Below are 23,951 nucleotides of genomic sequence, written 5' to 3' on the forward strand. Positions count from 1 at the left end.
CTTGTGAATAAGTTAGAAACAATGTATTGACGAGGAGCTAACAAGTCACATTGTTTCATCCAAAAGAGTCAAGACTCAATTTGGACACTGGCCAGTTCATTTATTCACACTCCAAGGAACAAAGCATGAGGTGACATACATTGCATTTCAGCAATCTTGTACATGAATTCCATATCTATGAGAACTTCACAAAGTTACTCATGACAGACTCACAACTTAGTACTTCACCAATAGGCCTTGTTCGGAATCACATAGTGAGTCCGAACTTTGACTTTCTCAAATGAGAATACTAAGGTGTGAAATGGCATGTCTCATTTCAGGATTAAGGTAAGCATGATGCAATTCATACATAGTGACTTCGAGACATAAGAGGTTAAATGGTTTGTTCTTATCTTGTCTCTAGAAGTGCACTGGTCAATTCAGTACCTTCGGAAGATACCTAGAAGAACTATAGAGTTCCTAACTCTCAATGCCTCATAACCAGACATCATAGATTCTTCTAACAATCATACTGAGGTCAATAGTCCTTTGACCCTAAGATTGCGAATATATCGTTTTAAGCAAACTACGAAGAGTTTGTTCATGCAAATCTACATTTGTCTCTTCGTAAGTTGTTAAGTTTGTTTATGGACTAAAAGACTATGGTTTTATCATAAAGCTTCAGACAAGGAAGATTGAATGGACGTTTCAACTTTATTAATGAATGAATAGGCAATTTACAAGCAAGAGCCTTCATGAGACTTTATTACATCAAATGTTCAAAATAAAGACTACAACTCTTCTTGTGGGCACCATTGACAACACGCCACTCTCTTGCCTGATTGACCACAGGTACATCTTGGTCTTCTTTTGGACCATAGACGTAGCGAACCATGCTAGGAACATGTCCTTCAGATCTTTGAACGAGTGGATGCTTCCTGGCCTTAAGTTTTTGAACCACTCAAAGCCGGGTCCGGCGAGGGTCAAACTAAAAGCTTGGCACATGGCACCAGGAGAAACACCCTGCATCGTCATCCAGGTTTCATAGTGCTGGATGTGGTAAGCAGGATCTGCTTTCCCATCATAGGGAGCGAGGTTCGGGAGCTTGAAATTCCCCGTACAAACCTCAGCCAGTATCTGAGTAGTGAAAGGTGATGAGTTCTCCTCAACGACCCCGTAGGCACTTCCACCTATTCCGTATTCTCGGAGATCTCGTACCTCATTTCGAAGGTTGTGGATCATAGTGACCACATCGAGACCGGTCGTTGGAGTAACCCCTTGATCGGGACGAGTCACCTGCAGCCTCTCGTTAGACCCCTGTCCTGCGCGGCGGTTCCCGTTAGTTGGGGCTGCCAGCGGGATATTGGGTCTAGAGCTTAGTCGCTCTCTCAGATCATTGCCACGCCCAATGCGTTGAGCAGTGAGGTGGTCCCTAAGATCAGGGCTGGCCGTACGGAGGCGCCGGCTTTGCTTGCGGCGGTGCGCTCTCCGCGCGCCCTGACTTTCCGCAACATTCTCCCTCGGACCTAGTCGGTCGAGAGCCGAACATCGAGAATTCCCCTCTTGAGAAGCTACCGGCGCATCGCCTGTTCGGGGTAAGGGATTCGACGGACCGGCTTCAAACACGGCGGGGAGTTCCCCGTCCTTCGTGAGAGAAGTCTCGATATCCTCCGACTCACCAGTACCCTCGTAATCAGGGTCGCGGCTTTCCTCGTTGAGGTTCTCAGGGTCCCCGTTGGGGGTCGTGGCGTCATACATAGGTTGCTTCGCAGCCAGTCGGCTGTGGTACCTTGCGTTCCTCGCCTTCAGTCGGCGGATACTCTCCTCTAACTCCACGATGCGGTTGTCCCTGCTATCAGGAGATGGAGGTGGTGAGCGGGTCGAGCTCTCTTCGTGGAGCGACTCTTCGTCACCATGCGCTCGGGAGCGCAAGAAGTATTTCTTGGTCCTAGTGACGTTTTCGGGGTTGTTCACGCCCTCAGAACGCACGGGTGGTTGGCTACTCATCGTTTCTCAAGTTCGAGAAGGTTGAGTTCGCAGAAGAAAAGAAGAAGATGAAAAGAAGGGATTTCGGGCTGAATAGGTCGGGAAGTCCCCTCCTTCTAGCGCCAAAATGTTGTCGCACGAAAATGAACAACTATTTAAAACCTCGGGCGGTTCGATCCAAGGCCGGACCAAGTGATCGCACCCGGGCCAAGAGTGGGAACTCGATAGTCTCGAGCTAGGGTTTTCTCCGATCAACCCGCCTCTCGGGAGAGGTAGGGGATGAGGAGGAGGAGTGACCGTGCCTTGGTTGTCGGCTGCCTACGTACCCGTGCGTGGGATCAGGTCAGAACGTAGTTCAAGCGTGTAGGATGCAGTATGAGGCGCGGGGCCTTGGCGGAGAGGCGTGCTCGACGAAGGAGACGGGGCGCGAGGAGTCCTCGGCAACGTCTCAGAACTTCGGAGATCGCGTAGGCGTCTAGCGTGTTAGACGCGCGGGGGTAACTCTAGTTGAGAACCCTAGGGGCGTGCTTGAGCACCGGAGAACATTCGGTCGGAGGGAGCGACGTCCGGGAAGTCCCCGTGAGTGCTTCAGAACCTCTGAGAACGAAGGAGAGAGAAGAGAATCTGCTTCAGGCCAAATATGGCATCCAGAGAAGCAGAGGAGATGAAGAGAATTTTCTGAATTCAATAGGATTCAATGGGATGGGCTTTCCCCTCAATAAGAGAGGGTATTTATAGGTGTTTAGGAGCCTTAGAAGGTCCCTTTTTCGTCCATGTGGGACTAGGATCGCGCATGCCATCAAGTGGAGGCGCACGGCGCGCGCGGCGCACAAAGAGCGGCGCACAACGCGCGGCGCGCGCGTCAGCGGGCGCGGCACGAGGGTCACCGGGCGCGGCGCAGGTCGCGCGGCGCATTGTGTGCGTGATGGACGGCTCGTCTTGGCCGGGTTCTTGCGGGCCTTCGAATGTCATTCTTCTCACGTGAAATATGAAGCTTTCCACTTGACGAGAGTGACTCGATTCGAGGAGCAAGGCTCGACTCGACGAGAGCGACTAGCGACTTGACTCGAGGAGTGACTCGAGAATGACTCGAGGCTCGACTCGAAAATGACTCGAGGCTCGACTCGAGGAACAATTAAAGGCTCGACTCGAGGAACAATCCAAGGCTCGACTCGAGGAGATTGACTCAAGGCTCGACCCGAGGAGCGGAGCTCGACTCGAGGAGTCAGGAGTTTGGGCGTGGGCTTGAAGATTTGCCGCTCTTCAGGACCTCCGGCCTGACCATCGGCCCTTTGAGCGACGTGCCTTCTTGGCGTCTCAGGTTTTCCGAAAACGACCGACAACACAAGGCTCGACTCTAGGTGAATGACTCTACTCAAGGAGCAATGCTCGACTAGAGGAGACTGACTCGACCTGAGGAGCAACGCCTGACTCGAGGAGAATGACTCGACTCAAGGAGCAATGCTCGACTCGAGGAGAGTGACTCGACTCGAGGAGCGAGGATCAACTCGAGGAGAATGACTCGACTCGAGGAGCAAGGCTCGACCTGAGGAGCAAGGCTCGACTCGAGGAGAATGACTCAACTTGAGGAGCAAGGCTCGAATCGGGGAGAGTGACTTGACTCAAGGAGCGAGGCTCGGCTCAAGGAGAATGACTCGACTCGAAGGGCAAGGCTCAAATCGAGGAGATTGAGTTGACTCGAGGAGTAAGGCTCGACTCGAGGACAATGACTCGAGGAGCAATGCTCAACTAGAGGAGAGTGACTCGACCCGAGGAGCAAGGCCCGACTCGAAGAGAATGACTCGACTCGAGGAGCAATGCTCGACTCGAGGAGAGTGACTCGACTCGAGGGGCAAGGCTCAATTCGAGGAGAATGACTCGACTCGAGGAGCAAGGCTCGACCCGAGGAGAGTGACTTGACTCGAGGAGCAAGGCTCGACTCGAGGAGAATGACTCGACTCGAGGAGCAATGCTCGAGTAGAGGAGACTGACTCGACCCGAGGAGCAAGGCCCGACTCGAGGAGAATGACTCGACTCGAGGAGCAATGCTCGACTCAAGGAGCAAGGATCAACTCGAGGAGAATGACTCGACTCGAGGAGCAAGGCTCGACCTGAGGAGAGTGACTTGACTCGAGGAGCAAGGCTCGACTCGAGGAGAATGACTCAACTTGAGGAGCAAGGCTCGAATCGGGGAGAGTGACTTGACTCAAGGAGCGAGGCTCGGCTCAAGGAGAATGACTCGACTCGAAGGGCAAGGCTCGACACGAGGAGAATGACTCTACCTGAGGAGCAAGGCTCGCCTCGAGGAGAATGACTCGACTCGAGGAGCAATGCTCGACTAGAGGAGAGTGACTCGACCCGAGGAGCAAGGCCCGACTCGAAAAGATTGATTCGACTCGAGGAGCAAGGCTCGACTCGTGGAGAGTGACTCGACTCGAGGAGCAAGGCTCGACTAGAGGAGAGTGACTCGACTCGAGCAGCAAGGCCAGACTCGAGGAGAATGACTCGACTCGAGGAGAGTGACTCGACTCGAGGAGCAAGGCTCAACTCGAGGAGAATGACTCGACTCGAGGAGCAAGGCTCGACCCGAGGAGAGTGACTTGACTCAAGGAGCAAGGCTCGACTCGAGGAGAATGACTCAACTTGAGGAGCAAGGCTCGACTGGAGGAGAGTGACTTGACTCGAGGAGCGAGGCTCAGCTCAAGGAGAATGACTCGACTCGAAGGGCAAGGCTCGACCCGAGTAGAATGACTCGACCTTAGGAGCAAGGCTCGACTTGAGGAGAATTACTCGACTCGAGGAGCAATACTCGACTAGAGGAGACTGACTCCACCCGAGGAGCAAGGCCCGACTTGAGGAGAATGACTCGACTCGAGGACCAAGGCTCGACTAGTGGAGAGTGACTCGACTTGACAAGCAGGGCTCAACGCGAGGAGAGTGACTCGACTCGAGGAGCAATGCTCGACTAGAGGAGAGTGACTCGACCCGAGGAGCAAGGCCCAACTCGAGGAGAATGACTCAACTCGAGGAGAGTGACTCGACTCGAGGAGCCAGGCTTAACTCGAGGAGAATGACTCGACTCGAGGAGCAAGGCTCGACTCAAGGAGAAGGACTCGACTCGAGGAGCAAGACTCGACTAGAGGAGACTGACTCGACCCAAGGAGCAAGGCTCGACTCGAGGAGAATGACTCGACTCGAGGAGCAATGCTCGACTAGAGGAGAGTGACTCGACCCGAGGAGCAAGGCCCGACTCGAGGAGAATGACTCGACTCGAGGAGAAATGCTCGACTCGAGGAGATTGACTCGACTCGAGGAGCAAGGCTCAACTCGAGGAGAATGACTCGACTCGAGGAGCAAGGCTCGACCCGAGGAGAGTGACTTGACTCGAGGAGCAACGCTCGACTCGAGGAGAATGACTCAACTTGAGGAGCAAGGCTCTACTGGAGGAGAGTGACTTGACTCGAGGAGCGAGGCTCGGCTCAAGTAGAATGACTCGATTCGAAAGGCAAGGCTCGACCCGAGGAGAATGACTCGACCTGAGGAGCAAGGCTCGACTCGAGGAAAATGACTCGACTCGAGGAGCAATACTCGACTAGATGAGAGTGACTCGACCCGAGGAGCAAGGCCCGACTAGAGGAGAATGACTCGACTCAAGGAGCAAGGCTCGACTCGAGGAGCAAGGCTCGACTCGAGGAAAATGACTCGACTCGAGGAGCAATACTCGACTAGAGGAGAATGACTCGACCCGAAGAGCAAGGCCCGACTAGAGGAGAGTGACTCGACTTGACGAGCAGGGCTCGACGCGAGGAGAGTGACTCGACTCGAGGAGAGTGACTCGACCCGAGGAGCAAGGCCCAACTCGAGGAGAATGACTCGACTCAAGGAGAGTGACTCGACTCGAGGAGCAAGGCTTAACTCGAGGAGAATGACTCGACTCGAGGAGCAAGGCTCGACTCAAGGAGAAGGACTCGACTCGTGGAGCAAGGCTCGACTCGAAGAGAGTGACTCGACTCGAGGAGCAAGGCTCGACTCGAGGAGAATGAGTCGACTCGAGGAGCAAGGCTCGATTCGAGAGTGACTTGACTCGAGGAGCGAGGCTCGACTCCAGGAGCATCGCTCGACTCGAGGAGCATCGCTCGACTCGAGGAGACTGACTCGACCCAAGGAGCAAGGCTCGACTCGAGGAGAATGACTCGACCTGAGGAGCAAGGCTCGACAAAAGGAGAATGACTCGACCTGAGGAGCAAGGCTCGACTAAAGGAGAGTGACTCGACCCGAGGAGCAAGGCCCGACTCGAGGAGAATGACTCGAGTCGAGGAACAATGCTCGACTAGGGGAGACTGACTCGACCCGAGGAGCAAGGCCCGACTCGAGGAGAATGACTCGACTCGAGGAGCAAGGTTCGAGTCGTGGAGAGTGACTCGACTCGAGGAGCAAGGCTAAACTCGAGGAGAGTGAGTTGACTCGAGGAGCAAGGCTCGACTCGAGGAGAAGGACCCGACTCGAGGAGCAACTCTCGACTAGAGGAAAGTGACTCGACCCGAGGAGCAAGGCCCGACTCGAGGAGAATGACTCGACTCGAGGAGCAATGCTCGACTCGAGGAGAAAGGCTCAACTCGAGGAGAATGACTCAACTCGAGAAGCAAGGCTCGACCTGAGGAGAGTGACTTGACTCGAGGAGCAAGGCTCGACTCGAGGAGAATGACTCAACTTGAAGAGCAAGGCCCGAATCGAGGAGAGTGACTTGACTCAAGGAGCGAGGCTCGCCTCAAGGAGAATGACTCGACTCGAAGGGAAAGGCTCGACATGAGGAGAATGACTCGACCTCAGGAGCAAGGCTCGCCTCGAGGAGAATGACTCGACTCGAGGAGCAGTGCTCGACTAGAGGAGAGTGACTCGACCCGAGGAGCAAGGCCCGACTCGAGGAGAATGACTCGACTCGAGGAACAAGGCTCGACTCGTGGAGAGTGACTCGACTCGAGGAGCAAGGCTCAACTCGAGGAGAATCACTCGACTCGAGGAGCAAGGCTCGACCCGGGGAGAGTGACTTGACTCGAGGAGCAACGCTCGACTCGAGGAGAATGACTCAACTTGAGGAGCAAGGCTCGAATCGAGGAGAGTGACTTGACTCGAGGAGCGAGGCTCGGCTCAAGGAGAATTACTCGACTCGAGGAGCAATGCTCGACTAGAGGAGAGGGACTCGACCCGAGAAGCAAGGCCCGACTCGAGGAGAATGACTCGACTCGAGGAGCAAGGCTCGACTCGTGGAGTGTGACTCGACTCGAGGAGCAAGGCTCAACTCGAGGAGAGTGAGTTGACTCGAGGAGGAAGGCTCGACTCGAGGAGAATGACTAGACTCGAGGAGCAATGCTCGACTAGAGAAGAGTGACTCGACCCGAGGAGCAAGGCCCGACTCGAGGAGAATGACTCGACTCAAGGAGCAATGCTCGACTCGAGGAGAGTGACTCGACTCGAGGAGCAAGGATCAACTCGAGGAGAATGACTCGACTCGAGGAGCAAGGCTCGACCTGAGGAGAGTGACTTGACTCGAGGAGCAAGGTTCGACTCGAGGAGAATGACTCAACTTGAGGAGCAAGGCTCGAATCGAGGAGAGCGACTTGACTCAAGGAGCGAGGCTCGGCTCAAGGACAATGACTCGACTCGAAGGGCAAGGCTCAACACGAGGAGAATGACTCTACCTGAGGAGCAAGGCTCGCCTCGAGGAGAATGACTCGACTCGAGGAGCAATGCTCGACTAGAGGAGGGTGACTCAACCCGAGGAGCAAGGCACAATTCGAGGAAATTGATTTGACTCGAGGAGCAAGGCTCGACTCGTGGAGAGTGACTCGACCCGAGGAGCAAGGCCAGACTCGAGGAGAATGACTCGACAAGAGGAGCAATGCTCGACTCGAGGAGAGTGACTCGACTCGAGGAGCAAGGCTCGACTCGAGGAGAGTGACTCGAATCGAGGAGCAAGGCTCGACTCGAGGAGAATGACTCGACTCGAGGAGCAAGGCTCGACTTGAGAGTGACTTGACTCGAGGAGCGAGGCTAGACTCGAGAGTGACTTGACTCGAGGAGCGAGGCTCGACTCGAGGAGCAACGCTCGACTAGAGGAGACTGACTCAACCCAAGGAGCAAGGCTCGACTCGAGGAGAATGACTCGAGCTGAAGAGCAAGGCTCGACTCGAGGAGAATGACTCGACTCGAGGAGTAATGCTCGACTAGAGGAGAGTGACTCGACCCGAGGAGCAAGGCCCGACTCGAGGAGAATGACTCGACTCGAGGAGCAAGGCTTGACTCGAGGAGAATGACTCGACTCGAGGAGCAATGCTCGACTCGAGGAGAATGACTCGACCTGAGGATCAAGTCTCGACTCGAGGAGAATGACTCGACTCGAGGAGCAATGCTCGACTAGAGGAGAATGACTCGACCCGAGGTGCAAGGCCCGACTCGAGGAGAATGACTCAACTCGAGGAGCAAGGCTCGACTCGTGGAGAGTGACTCGACTCGAGGAGCAAGGCTCAACTCGAGGAGAGTGAGTTGACGCGAGGAGCAAGGCTCGACTCGAGGAGAATGACTCGACTCGATGAGCAAGGCTCGGCTCGAGAAGGTTCTACACGACCTCATTCGTCACCTGGGACTCTTCCAGGAGGAGCTTGCTTGAGCGAAGTCTCAGCTAGCTCAGGCCGAGCGAGGTTTTCGCTCAGAGGCGGAGTTCGCGAGTCTTTGCGAGCAGCTTCAATTAGCTCGCATGGAATGAGGAGTCTCCCAAGGCGAGTGTGATCGTGCTCAGTTGGCGGTGGTGAAGATGGCATGAACTGCGCCTAGTATGGCGGTTCAGGTTCGCCTTGTGGCGGCTTCGAGTGCGTTGCGATTAGTCCTCATGTGCAGCGCCTTGTGGCGACTCAGAGCACGTCATGAGAGATGGCTATGTGCATCATTTAGGCGTCTTAACCACTTCGCGAGGGATTCCCTAGATGCGCCATGTAGGCTTTTTAGGTGCGCCATGAGTGACGACTTGGTCGCGCCATGTAGGCGTCTTACGTGCGCCATATAGGCGTCTTAGATGCGTCGGGGGGGACGACTCGGTTGCGCCATGTAGGCGTATTACTTGTGCTATGTAGATGTCTTAGGTGCGCCATGTAGGCGTCTTGGGTGCGCCATGTAGGCGGCTTCGGTGCGCTATGTAGGCATCTTAGATGCGCCATGTAGGCTTCTTGGGTGCGTCGCGAGGCATGACTTTAGCCTGCATCTCTTGGATGCCCTATGGCGCGCCGCGAAGGCGTCTTAAGCCTGCATCTCTTGGATGTCTTATGGCGCGCCGCGGATGTGTCTTTAGCCTGCATCTCTTGGATGTCTTATGGTGCGCCGCGAAGGCGTCTTAAGCCTGTATCTCATGGATGTCTTATGGTGCGCCGCGGAGGCGTCTTTAGCCTTCATCTCTTGGATGTCTTATGGCGTGCCGCGGAGGCGTCTTAAGCCTGCATCTCTTGGATGTCTTATGGCGCGCCGCGAAGGCGTCTTAAGCCTGCATCTCATGGATGTCTTATGGCGCGCCGCGGAGGCGTCTTTAGCCTGCATCTCTTGGATGTCTTATGGCGCAACGCGGAGGTGTCTTAAGCCTGCATCTCATGGATGTCTTACGGCGCGCCGCGGAGGCGTCTTAGGTGAACGCTCGTTCCCGTTTATGTTCGGGTGTTTTGTTTTAGTGGAGCGTACTTTCTTTTGGTGGAGCGTACTTTATTGAGGATTTCGAGCGTACTCACCGTTGCCTATGTCACTAGCCCCCCAGGTTTTGGGTTTACAAGCGTTATCTTGATGACCGAAAAACATTGATTTTTTTAAAGTGGATTTTGAAAGAGAAACCTCGAACTTTATTAATATTGCAAAAATTTGAAAACCTAAAACATTGGCTCGTAGGCCTTATTGAATGTTGGAAAGCAAAGCAATAAAATGGGGGAAGCGCTCGCTACTTGTAGTACTTCCTCAAGTGTTCCGCATTCCACAGGCGACAGATCGATGTCTTGTCCGTGTATTCGATGTACTAGGTCTCGTCATGTATGACTTGGTAGACTTTGTGGGGCCCCTCCCTATTTGGGATGAGGACGCTGTCACCTTGCACTTGGGTGTCATGCAGATGTTTTCGTGGACTTTGCGGAGGACCTTGGTCGACTCGACGCTATTTCTTAGTTGGGAGATCGTGTTAACCGTCTTTCTAGCGGTTTTTCCATCGATTCCTTGGATGTAGCATATTCTGGCTTGGGATTGATCTCTAGCCATGATGCCGATTCCATCGTTGGTAGGGAACTTCACCAGTAGGTGGTATGTAGAAGTAATAGCCCTTAGTCGGTTCAGCGTGGGTCGACCAATGATTACATTGTAGGGTGACTCCTGATCAACCAGTAGGAATGGGACCATGTGAACGACTTCAATACCTCTGGGAGTTCCGAAGGTGACAGGCAGATCGATGATGCCTTCGGTCATGACTCTCTCCCCAGTGAACTCGAATAAAGGTGTTTGGGTCGGAGTTGGGCGTAGCCCCCCAAGCTTCATGCGCTCTAGAGTGGACTTGAAAATTATGTCGGCAGCACTGCCGTTGTCGATGAGAACCCTTTTCACCAAGTTATTAGCCACTTGGGCTTTGAGCACAATCGCGTCATTGTGCGGATGCACAACACGCTTGGCCTCTTCTTTGGTGAAGTACATCGTCTCGTGAGGTACGGACGGAGGTTCCTCGTAGGTGAGGTTGACGTGCATAGCAGCATCTTCTTGAGCCACGGCCCTTAGGAATTTTTTCCGTTGTCGGGCCGAATCTACATCTTGCGGACCTCCCAATATGGTGGTGTCACGACCCGCAGGACACCCGTCGCCCTCGGATCGCGACCTTTCTCGTAACATTTTCATAACCATTTATATTTTCAAATGAAATGAACATAAAACATTTTCAAACGTCATTTACAAAACGTTTATTAAATAAACAGCGGAAATAAAATTAATTTACACATAAGGAATAACAAAGGTTTCTAGAGCTAGTCCGCTAAAAACTGGTAAAATTTTTCGCTTTTAAAAGGGTTACAAAAATGCGGACTACCCTAGCTTGCTATCCATAAGCACAGGCCCATAATCGTGCTAACCGAGTTTCAAAACGTAAAAAGAGGTTCGGGCCGAATATCTAAACGTTATGATATACTAAAAGTTCTTCCAAAAGCTATATAAAACTTTCACGAGCATACAAGCTCGGTTTTCAAAAACCTGATACCCATTTCCCAAAAAGACATTTCCTATGCCACAGGTCGTCATGAGATCTACCTTGACTAGCACTCCTGCTTCGCCTGAGCTTTTCCTTTATCTACAAGGAGAGGGATTTAAGGGGTGAGTCACACCGACTCAGTAAGCAGGATATCTAACCTAGCACTACATGAGATGCATGGTTGCAGATGATAAAATGCAGATAACAGCAGGTGATAGATTCAGAAGAATAAAGAAGTTCAATCATTCAAACAGGATAACAAAAATATCATTCAATCAACATAGACATATTCAGTTTTAGAACCCCGTTCTAAAACAATCAAACACATAATCATATAGGAATCCGGCTAACAACCGTCTTCCTAGAAACTCATCCATCTCGCTCATACCGGCGCCTTACATCAGTGGACTGGCCAATCAACACTTCAGTCCGCAGCCGTTCATGAGAGATGAGTAAACCATTCTGAGAACTTGAGCCTAGTCCTCAGAAGGCCGAAGTTTTAATGTCTGGGATCCACTAGCACATGTAGGAGGGCCTTGATGCGCGTATGGTAGAGGGGAGCAAACCCTCACCAATCCCTGGTTGGTCCAGGGTTTCATATTTCCCTCAGGACAGGTAAGCCACTCATCGACTTACCTGAAGCCACCCATCGACTTCCCATTAAAGGGCCTTCAGGAATGCCACTCGCTACATTGCCGACAAGAGTTCGTTATGTTTTACAGGAGCTGTCTACAGCCTACCTGCCTATCTTAATACAGGAGGAGATCTTATCGGGATAAAGCCCGTCATTAACATTATTAATTTCACTGTATGGCTCTTTAAGTATTTTACAAGGAGTTGTCGACAGCTGTGAGGCTAGACCTTCTCCTAGAACAGTTCCTCTCGGGATTGAATCCTGAGGACACCGTCTTTCCTCCTCCTGTTGTCCTCTTCATCAGGACGAAGGGGTAAAACCTATAACAGAAGCTCAACATAGTTTTAAAGGCTTCAAGGTTTTTAACCCGCTAACCGTTTAACCCTATCATTTTATTATCTTATTAGTTAGTGGCCGAAGCCTTATTCGGTCATCTTGTCTAACTGAGGGTTTCTCTTTGTTTTAGGATTAAACGAAGAAACATAAACAATTATTCTACTAGGCACCATTCCCCTTTTGGCGCCTCAAACTTAAATCCCACTTACCCGGAATAGTTCGTCGGAGAACTCGATGAATTCCGGAGGACACTTTGCTTTACACGCCTCCCGAGACCTTTAGCACGTCCTGGAGCGTCGAGAGAACTAGAATCCGAAGTTGAAACTTCGTTAGTTATCGAACTACTTGAAAAGATAATGGTCGTCGTCGGGATTAGATTCGAGTCGGTTCGGAATTCGAGAATTTAATTCATTATTCTCCGGTTTTTCGGGAGTCAAACTTATTCAAGACTCGCGTATTTTCGTATCGAGAACAATACGAAATAAAATCCAATAACATGCTTATGAGTCTCAAATAAATTGATCCGAATAAAAAGTAACCGAGAATTCCAAAGCGAATCAAATCAAACTCTTAAACGTTATTAAATAAATAAACATAAATTATTTATTTAAATACGCGAAATACATCACATAATTAAATCCAAGAGTATTTAAACGCGAGACGCGATTAAAAGACTCACGAGTTAATCGAGCTTTAATTTCGATAACTCTTTCTTAGAATCTTCAAAACCGGCTTCGTCGCCTTCGCCTCGTCCGGTTTCCGTTCGTCCGTCTAGATCTGTAATCAAGTCATCGAATCCGATAACGAGTCAATTTCACAATTTCAAACTCGTACCAAAATTCTCAAACTTGTCAACAAACCAAATAACTTGTCACAAAATCCACATTGACTCAAACCCGAACCAAATCATGTCGAATCCACACTAACCAAAAACCGTTCTCAACAAACCGGAAAATTCAGCATCTCATACACATCATCACAGCCTCATAACAACATAAAATCCAGGATTCAAACCACAATATTCAACAACCACACGGCTATGTTCACATAAACACCAAAATTCGTCCAAAAATTATTTCAATTCCAACAGCGATTCTCAAACAATTCCTGGACATCAACTTGCTAAAAAAACGTCTCAGAATCACTAAACAACCTTCGAAAATTCAAGAACCCAAACTTAGATCTTCAAACCCTAGCTTACGGGATTTTCGGCCAAAATCAACAAACCCAGAAATCCGAATTCAATCCTCAATCTCAAGCTATAATCATCAATAACCGAGCTCAATAAACACACAAAACCAACCAATTTCTCACAACCAACTCGAATCAAGCAAAAGCCCCAAAAATCCCATGAAACCATAACCTTGGATTTCAATCTGGGTGCAAGAAATTCACCTTGCTTTTGGAGGAATCGAACTCTCCGAGGTTCAATCTTCTCTTCACCGGTGTCTCCTCGCCGGCGGCGCTCTCGGCGGCTCGCGGTGGTCGCGCGCTCGGTCTTGGCTGGAATGGCACGTGCGAAGCTTGAGCTCGGGATAGCTGGACGAGCGCAAGCGAGGAAGGAGAAGGACTGAAGAGAGAGAGAGAGGTGACGGTGGTTGTGGTGATGATGAGTCTCGGTGATGATGATTATTTGAGCTAACAATTTTTTTTCTTGTTGCAGGTGGGTCTCGCGCGGGTCAGGAGAAGAAGAAGAGAGAAAGAAGAAGAAAAAGAAGTGTGGCCGAAAATGAGGGAGAGGGAGAGAAACCAAAACCATGTGGCAGCCATTCCTTAAGCCACATGTGGACAGATGGCCCACCCCATTTTTGACACGTAGCTCTCCAAACAGCCCTTCTTCAACTTTTTCTTTCAATTTCGTCCCTCAAAACGTTGCACATAAGTCCTTTCAAAATAAAACTTCACAACTTCGTCCTTGATTAATTGAAAATAATCTCCAAAAATAACCGAGAAATTCTCATTAATTCTCGTTACCTTGAATATATTTAAGGGATTTCAGAATTTATTTTCACTCTTGAGATTTTTTAATCTCCGAGTACATTCCGAGTAATTTTATTCAGAAAATAATATCGAGTTTACTCGAATATCCTTATTCCGAAATTTCGTCCCCCTTAAATATTATTTCCTTCGTTCTCAAGCACTTAACTTTATTCCAACATTCAAGTGCTTTCAAAAATCTCTTTCCTTATATTCGGATTATCAAAACTCACCATTTCCTTATTGTGAATTCTTATCATTCATTCAACACGGAGAGAGAAGAAAATTTCCTTTATTTATTGATAAGAGGAAATTTTTACAGAAGCTGACGTGTACAAAAGTCGGGTCTCACAGGTGGTCACAACGTGGAGTTGCGGATTGGCGTCGGCAGTAGCTGCGTTCCGGTCGGCAGAAGCGGCTGTTCCTCCTTCCTTGCCAGACTGTGGTCTATTCGAGGTGGGGCCCGCAACGCAAATAACGCGTAACACGAACTCTTTTAGCTCACCCTGTTGGATCAGAGCCTCGATTTTCCTTTTGAGATTGTGGCACTTGGAGTTCAGGTGACCGAATTCCTAATGGAACTCACAATATCTAGACCGGTCGCGAGTCGCGGGGTCTTTTTGCATTGGAGCCGGGTCGATAAACTTGTCACGTGCCAAAGCTAGGGTTTGATCCGGTGTCGTGTTTAACGGTGTGAATGACGAGTAGCCCTTAAAGTCTTCCCCAAGTCGCGGTTTTTGGGGCATCGGAGGTTGGCTATTAGAAGCCTGACCTCCTCTGTTTTTCCTTTTACGGGAGTTACCTTGCTCGTTGCTAGGTTCGTCTCGGTGGTGAGAGCTTTGATTATTGCCCTTGCGGCCATCGAGGTAATCTTCGACTCCCATGAAGGTCTTGGCTCGAGTCATTAACTCGGCCATGGTAGAAGGGACATGGCCGACGAAGGACTTGAGGAAGTCACTTGTGTGCAAGCCTTCAATGATGGCAGTGATTGCGTCTTTGTCGTCAAAGTAGTCGACCTTATTCGATTCTTCAGTGAATCGGGCGAGGTATCGTCTAAGAGACTCGCCACTCTCTTGCCTGATTGACCACAGGTACATCTTGGTCTTCTTTTGGACCATAGATGTAGCGAAGCGTGAAAGGAACATGTCCTTCAGGTCTTTGAATGATTGGATGCTTCTCGGCCTCAAGTTCTTGAACCACTCGAAGCCGGGTCCGGCGAGGGTAAGACTAAAAGCTTGGCACATGGCGCCGGGAGCGACACCCTGCATCGTCATCCAGGTTTCATAGTGCTGGATATGGTAAGCGGGATCCGCTTTTCCATCATAAGGAGCGAGGTTTGGGAGCTTGAAATTTCCCATGCATACCTCGGCCAATATCTGGGCCGTGAAAGGTGAGGAATTCTCCTCAACGACCCCATAGGCACTTCCGCCTATTCCGTATTCTCGGAGATCTCGTACTTCATTTCAAATATTGTGGATCATAGTGATCACATCGAGACCAGTAGTCGGAGTAACTCCCTGTTCGGGAGGAGTCACCTGTCGCCTCTCATTAGACCCTTGACCCGTGCGGCGGCACCTTTAGTTGGGGCTGCTACGGGGATGTTCGGCCGAGAGCTTAATCGCTCTCTTAGGTCATCGCCACGCTTGTTGCGTTGGGCAGTAAGATGATCCCTAAGATTTGGGCTTGTCGTACGGAGGCGCTGGCTTCGTCTATGACGGCGCGCTCTCCGTGTGCCCTGACTTTCCGCAATATTCTCCCTTTGACCAAGTCGGTCAAGGGCCGAACGTCGGGAGTTCCCCTCTTGGGAGGCCGCAGGTACGTCCCCTGTCTTGGGTAAGGGGTTCGAAGGACCGGCTTCAAATATGGTAGGGTGTCCCCTGTCCTTCGTGAGAGAAGTCTCGATATCCTCCGAATCGCCAGTACCCTCGTAATCAGGGTCGTGGTTGTGTCTCTCCTCATTGAGGTTCTCGGGATCCTCGTTGGGGATCACCGCATTATGCGCGGGTTGCTTCGCAGCCAGTCGGCTGTGGTACCTCGCGTTCTTCGCCTTTAGTCGGCGGATATTCTCCTCCAACTCCATGATGCGGTCGTCCCTGCTATCTGGAGATGGAGATGGTGAGCGGGTCGAGCTCTCTTCGTGGAGCGACTCTTCGTCACCATGCGCGTGGGAGCGCAAGAAATATTTTGTAGTCCCAGTGACGTTATCGAGGTTGTTACCGCCCTCAGAACGTACGGGTGGCTGACTACTCATCTTTTCTTGAATTTGAGAAAGTCGAGTCTTCAAGTGAAAAGAAGAAGATGGATATAAGGGACTTTGGGCTGAAGAGGTCGGGAAGTCCCCTCCTTCTAGCGCCAAAATGTTGTCGCACGAAAATGAACAACTATTATCTACCTCGGGCGGTTCAATCCAAAAGTGTGAACTCGAAAGTCTCGAGCTAGGTTTTCTCCGATCAACCCACGTCTCAGAGGAGAGAAGGGGTGAGGAGGAGGAGTGACTGTGCCTTTTGTGTCGGCTGCCTACGTACCCGTGTGTGGGATCAGGTCAGGACGTAGTTCAAGGCGTATGTAACGCAGTATGAGGCGCGGAGCCTGGAGGAGAGGCGTTCTCGACGAAGGAGACGGAGCGCGGAGGAGTCCTCGGCAACATCTCAGAACTTCGGAGATCGTGGACGCGAGAGAGAATGTGTGTTTTCTCTCTTTTGGAGACGCAAGAGACTCTAAGTCAAGAGTTCCTTGTCGTGGCAGAGATTCCGGACGCGTAGGCGATTTCCAGTCGGAAATGCAGGACGCGTAGGCGATTTCTTGTCAGAAATGGTGGACGCGTCTAGTGTGTTAGACGTGTAGGCGATTTTCAGTCGAAAACCGCAGGAGCACTCGTGGGCTCGGGATTAGTCGTTCGATCAAGAGAGGCGGCACTCGGGAGTCCCCGGGAGTGCTTCGGAATCTCTGAGAACAAGAAATCGAGGAGAATCCGCTTCAGGCTAAGGATGTCATCCAGAGAAGCAGAGATAAGTCTCAAGTTTCTTGAGAATGAATGGGATGGCTTCCCCCTCATTGAGAGGGGGTATTTATAGGTGTTTGAGGGCCTTATGAGGGTCATCTTTCGTCCATGTGGGACTAGGGACGCACGCATCGCCAAGGGGAGGCGCACGGTGTGTGCGCGCGGCACGTAACTCGCGGCGCACGGGATGCGCTCCACTGTGCTCGGCGCGGGCTCAGCCATGCGCGGCGCGCGGTATGCTGGGTGCGGCGCGCGGCATGCTGGGCGTGGCGCGCGCCTGGCTGGATCTTTGTGGGCCTTCGCGGCCTTTGTTCTATCGGACCCGTTGGGCCGTTTGGACTTCGGATATCATGCGTGTCGCGTGAAATATGAAGGTCTCGACTCGAGGAGCGAGGCTCGACTCAAGGAGAACGACTCGAGGCTCGACTTGAGGAGAACGACTCGAGGAGAACGACTCGAGGCTCTACTCGAGGAGAACGACTCGAAGCTCAACTCAAGGAGAACGACTCGAAGCTCGACTCAAGGAGCGAGGCTCGACTTGAGGAGAACGACTCGGGCTCGACTTGAGGAGCTGAGAGTTTGGCACGAGGGCTTGCCAGTCAGCTTGTGACGGAAGGCTTGCCACTCTTCAGGACCTCCGGCCTGACCATCGGCCCTTTGAGCGGCGCGTCCTATTGGCGTTCCGGGTTTTACAAAAACGACCGACAACACCGGCAATAAAGGCTCAAGCCCTAGCCGATTTCGTGGTAGAATTCTCCTATACTCCCGACATGGGAAGAGCAGACGATGACTCGACCGATGACTTGTCGACTCGAAAGAGAAAGGTCGACCCTACGGTTCCCATCTGGGAATTACACGTAGACGGAGCACCCAATGCCCAAGGAGCCGGCGCCGGCGTAATTTTAACCAATCCCGACCGGGAGAAGTTACGCTACGCCCTCCACTACGGATTCCAAGCCTCCAACAACGAGGCTGAGTACGAAGCCATCATTGTGGGGCTAGAGCTCGCTCAAAAGCTCAACGTACAAAACTTACGAATACACTGCGACTCGCAGTTGATCATAAATCAGGTTAAGGGCAACTACATCGCCAAAGAACCTAACATGATCGCCTACCTATCAAAAACAAACGCCAAGCTAGATGCCTTCTCTTGGTTTGAGATCATACAGATCCCCAGAGAAGAGAACGCCAAGGCTGATGCTCTCGCTTGCCTCGGCTCTGGTATCACCGAAGACGGGTTAGGAACTATCCCAATCGAGTCTCTCTCGCGACCATATGTCTCATGTGACGATGTTGGAACGATTGAGAGCACCGCTCATCCGACTTGGACCGCAAAGAAGCCGAAAGGCTGAAAGCCCTTGTATCTAAATATGTGTTGAGAGGCGAAGCCCTATACAAGCGCGGGTACTCAACCCCGCTGCTCCGATGCCTCGATAGCATCGAGTCGACCAAGGTCCTCCGCGAAATTCACGAAGGCATCTGTGGGAACCACTCCGCTAGGAGATCCCTTGCTCTCAAAGCGCTCCGACAAGGCTATTTCTAGCCCACGATGAAGAAAGATGCGTACAAATGGATGAGAAAGTGCGACAAGTGTCAACGTTCTCTAACGTTCCACGGCCACCGCCATCTCCCCTAGGTAGCATCGTCGTACCATGACCCTTTGCAAAATGGGGCGTGGACATCATCGGCAAGCTTCCCAAAGCTCTGAGACAGTACGAATACGCCATCGTCGCTATCGACTACTTCACTAAGTGGGTCAAAGCTGAGCCTCTAGCCAGAATCACCGAGGCCAACACACCGAACTTCATCTGGAAGTCCATCATATACCGCCATGGCATCCCTGCGTCAATTGTGACCGACAATGGCGCACAATTCGACAATGCCCGGGTTAGAGAAATCTACGCCCAACTAGGGATTAGCAAGACATTCTCATCCCCGCGACACCCACATGCTAATGGCCAAGTGGAAGCCGTCAACAAGACAATAAAAAGCAACCTCAAGAAAAAGCTCGAGGCCAAAAAGGGCGCTTGGGCTGAGGAGCTGCCATTCATCTTATGGGCCTACTGAACGACTGCTCGAAACGCCACCGGAGAGACCCCATTTTCCCTAGCCTTTAGGGTTGAGGCAGTGGTCCCCGTGGAAATTGAGGTCCCCACTTACCGAGTCGACACTATAGAGTTCGCCAAGTCATACATGACAGAACCTATTACATCGAACATACGGACGGGACCCCGATCCGACACCCTTGGAACGCCGAACACTTGAGGCAGTACTACCAGTGACAACGGCACCCCTATTCATTGCTTTGACCTCCCCAATTCTATAAGGCCCATGTGCCAATGTTTGAGGATGTAATCTATTCGCAAAAAATAATAAAGTCTGAGGTTTTTTTCTTTTCAAAAATCCGCTTTATTAAGTTTTTAGTCATCACAGCATGACTTGTACACTAAAAACTTGGGGGGCTAGTGAGTGTTGCGACGTACACTCGAAAATACACAGCCCAAGAAACAAAACCTTAAGCCCCCCGCACACACACGGGAACACGGGCTTAGGAAACTCCAGACCCCGACGGCCCTTCGAGCATACGGGTCTGAGTAAAGTCGTTGACCTAACTCGTCGCCCTTTTAGTCGCCAATTGGCACGAAGCGAGAATCACAAAATACAGGCTTAAGTCATCCGTACACACACGGGGATACAGGCTTAAGAAGCTCGAACCCCGAAGGCCCTTCGAGCATACGGGTTCGAGTGAAACCGTCGGTCTTCCCGGTGTACCCCGTTCATCCAGGCTTAAGTCCCCCACCGGGATACAGACTTAAGAAGCTCGAACCCCCCCGACGGCCCTTCGTGCATACGGGTTCAAGTGAAACCGTCGGCCTTCCCAACGTGTTGTAAGTCGTGTAAAGGCGCAGGTGAAAGTCGTCACCCCAGACGCATGTAAGTCGCGTAAAGGCGCCAATGGCACGAAACACACAGGGTTTGAGTAAAATCGTCGGCCTAACCCGGCGTGCCGTAAGTCCCGTAAATGCGCAGGTAAAGGTGGCAGGGCTACTCCCTCTGCCACACATATACGTTCGGTCGCCTATGGCACGAACTCAAAGTCGCCGGCCTAACCTGGCGCAATTCATATGTTCGGACACCCATGGCACGAACCCAAAGTCGCCGGCCTAACCCGGCGTAACACATACGTTCGGTCGCCCATGGCACGAACCCAAAGTCGCCGGCCTAACCCGGCGCAACACATACGTTCGGTCACCCATGGCACGAACCCAAAGTCACCGGCCTAACCCGACGCAACACATACATTCGGTCGCCCATGGCACGAACCCAAAGTCACCGGCCTAACCCGGTGCAACACATACGTTCGGTCGCCCATGGCACGAACCCAAAGTCACCAGCCTAACCCGGTGCAACACATACGTTCGGTCGCCCATGGCACGAACCCAAAGTCGCCGGTCTAACCCGTCGCAACACATACGTTCGGTCGCCCATGGCACGAACCCAAAGTCGCCGACCTAACCCGGCGTAACACATACGTTCGGTCGCCCATGGCACGAACCCAAAGTCGCCGGCCTAACCAGGCGCAACACATACGTTCAGTCACCCATGGCACGAACCCGAAGTCGCCGACCTAACCCGACGCAACATATACGTTCAGTCGCCCATGGCATGAACTCAAAGCCGCTGGGTCACACCCAGTGCAACATATACGTTTGGTTGCCTATGGCACGAACACAGAGCCCCTGGGGCATACTCGGGGCGACGTCTTCGGTCGCCAAATGGCACGAAGCAAAGTCGTTGGGCCACAGCCAACTCTCAGCATGCTAAACCATTGGCCTAACCTGATGTACCGATGTCGCCATTCATTACGGGTTGGTCAATCGCAGCAAGTTGCCCCTAGCAACAAATGCTGAGCAAACGCTTGACTAGGCACGAACGCCTCCTGCCTCGAATGCAAAACGACGACGAGTCGTAACGCTAAACGAGCGGAGGTTGAATCCCGACTAGGGACACGGACCTGCCAAAACTATTGGCGAGGGCACAAGTCCTTCGAGCCATAGCCGCTCACACAGAAGGCATATACGGTCAAAGCTGCTCAAAATGAGATAGCATTCAACTTGAAGGCAATAAAAAATCTCATAAATAAAAAGGAGCCACTGCTCTGAATCCAATAAAGTACGCGCTAAATATAAATGTGCAGAAACAAAAAAGATCCCAAAAAGGAAAAAGCGAAGCGCTAAACACGCGCTCTATATAAATAAAAAAGAGCCACATGGCTCACAAAGCACCCTCGTCAAGTAGGGGAAACAAGGTGTTGAAGGTGACCCCCTGGGCCTCGTTCTCAGTCGCGGTTGCCTCCCGACACTCCACCGCTTCGGGTCGACGGGCCTCCTCGGTCCCTATGTCGTAGTCATCTTGCAAGTCGGACGCCCGTCGTTCCGCCTCGGCAAGCTGGGAAGAAAGGCGGGCATTCTCCTCCGCTAGAGAGTCGCGCTCGCGCTCCGCCCGAACACGCGCTGCTTCGCTCGAAGTAAGCTGACGATGAGGTGTCTCCAAGGCATCGGATGTCCAGCTATCTTCGGAGGTCGGCAACCTCGGTGCGAAAAATCTCCTCCGATCGAGATGCCACCTCGCAAGCTCGACGTTCTTCGGTCAGCTCCCCCGCCATCTTGGCTACCGACATTTGGGCTCCGTCGCATTGATCCCAGGAGATCTGGAGTTCCACCTTAGCCTCTCGAAGCTGGTCTCGAAGCGTCTTGAGCTCTGCCCCCGGGTGTGAGCCTCGATCGACCTGGGCGAGCCTAGACTTCGCCCGAGCAAGCTCTTCTTGGGCGACCTCCAAGTGCCGGATGAAGTCATGCAGAATCCTGTCACTCAGCACGGCTCTCACGTATGCCTACGATGACAAAAGCAAGGGTTAAAAACGGACCTACGCTTATAAGAGAATGAGTAAAAGTATTGACCCTTTGAGCGTCGGTAAGCCTCGCCTGGAAGAAGGCGATGTCACTCTTTGGCACCACGCCTTTCCACCAAGATAGAGGGGGACTCCTCGAGATGTCGAAAGCAGTCACCTTGGGACTCAATCGCCTCCAGTTCCATCGTCGAGTTCACCCTCTTGGACTCGGAGCACTCGTCGGAAGACACTAAGGCCGAAGCTCTCTTCAACGAGGCATGGGGCTCTTGCTCAGATGGGCATGTAACCTCAGCACGATCTTCTCTCGCCTTGCGGTCAGCAACCCTTGAGCGAATCTCCGCCATCCTCTCAGGGTTCCGAGAAGCAGAAGCCAGCCTCCGAGCTCTCCTCTTAGCAGCTGCACTAACTAAAACAACAAAAGATCGGATTTCCGTTAACAAAGGAATCTTAGATCACAGAATTACCTCAAGAATTACCTTGCGGGCCTTCGACATCCCTGATATCTCCTTCCCAAAGGGAACATCCGTCCCCCCTCATCCACCGGGAAGTCCGCCAAGCAACCGAAGCGGAGGGGCGCCTCACCAAAGGCGTCATTCGAGACCCACACCCACGACCTGCGGCTGGAAGGGTCGCTATCATCGATCAACCTCACGTTGCCCCGAGCACGGGCCATGTGAAAGCCTGACTGCCCCAGTGCCGGGAACACGGCAACCAGGTTGCGAAAATTATCCATGGTCATGGCACGCTGCGTCTGGCAGTGCCACTCCATGAAACACATAGCCAACAGGCGATAGAACGTCGAGCTCATCTGGCAGGCATGGACTCCTAGTTGGGTCAGAATCCGCTTAACGATCGGCGGAAATGGGAGACGCAGCCCACAAGTAAGGCTCCCAATCATCACGGCCGCAAACTCGTTCCTCGAGCGGGATGGCCGGTCCTCGGGGGCAGGCCTAAGCAGCCCCACCGAGGAAGGGATATCGTACGTCTCCCGGAGCATGCTAAAGACTTGGGTGGTGAGCGTGCTCGCAGCATCAACCCCCTTGCAGTCTAAGCCCTTGGGGGCAACAAAGTCGCCTACTCCGTAGAGGCGAGTCCTCTCCAAAGACTTCGCGTAAGTGTAGCCTGAAGACTCCACCGATATAAAGGCCGCCCTAGCCATCTCCAGCACTTTCCCGCTACGCTTCACCTCTCCCATCGTAGGGGAAGCCTCCAGGTCCTCTCCAAGGCCCTCCGAGCCCGACCCTAGGGGGTCATCGGAGTAAATCTCATCCAAGAACGATTCGGATGGTACTATCGCAAGTTCGGCACCCGAGGCCTCTAAGTCAGACGCCCAGGGAAGCCTTGCGCATTCAGTCACCTCGTCCCGCTGTTTGAGCGAGGGGCGTCAAAGGACGCCTCACGGGAGACCAAATTAATCACCAAGCGTGACGAGCGCGGGTCTTGAGACCCCTCGCCCTCCCTTTCGGGGCCACACATAATGGATGGGCCGCTGGTCTTGAGACCCCTCGCCCTCCAACTCCGCGAGCCACTGATCGGCCACGCGAGAGTCTTCCTCGACTTAGATGGGAATCCTGTCGAATTCCTCAAAGGGACCTTCGACCGCCCTCCCAGGATCTTGGGGAGGGCAGAAAAAGTCAACCTCGGGACCATCGACTTGGGAAAAGAACTCACTCCCCATTGAAGGGTGAAGAATCGGCAAGCCCAAAGAAAATTTCAAACTCAAAAGGAATTTTCCAATTTCTAAAGGCTGCCAGTGTGAGGAAAAGGGGAGAGGGGCCCTCCTATTTATAGGAGAGGAAGGAGAAAACCCTGCTCCTTCCCCCCCCCCCCCCATGCGCGCGGATGAAAGGCCCGACCCGCACGCAGAACTCGC

General features: G+C 52.2%; 1 long non-coding RNA gene across 1 annotated transcript; it reads right to left on the minus strand.

The window, feature by feature from the left end:
- Positions 1-11,182: 11,182 nt before the first annotated feature.
- LOC149404039 (uncharacterized) lies at positions 11,183-13,767 on the minus strand. The gene is made up of 4 exons (XR_016295419.1): positions 13,584-13,767; positions 12,868-12,965; positions 12,398-12,493; positions 11,183-11,317 (listed from the first exon to the last, which is right to left on the minus strand). It is a non-coding gene; the product is annotated as an uncharacterized LOC149404039 (long non-coding RNA).
- Positions 13,768-23,951: the final 10,184 nt, after the last annotated feature.

The sequence above is a fragment of the Urtica dioica genome, chromosome 2 (genome assembly GCF_054948205.1).
Source record: "Urtica dioica subsp. dioica isolate 48M chromosome 2, U.dioica_male_clone48M_v1_H2, whole genome shotgun sequence".
NCBI classification, from domain to species: Eukaryota; Viridiplantae; Streptophyta; class Magnoliopsida; order Rosales; family Urticaceae; genus Urtica; species Urtica dioica.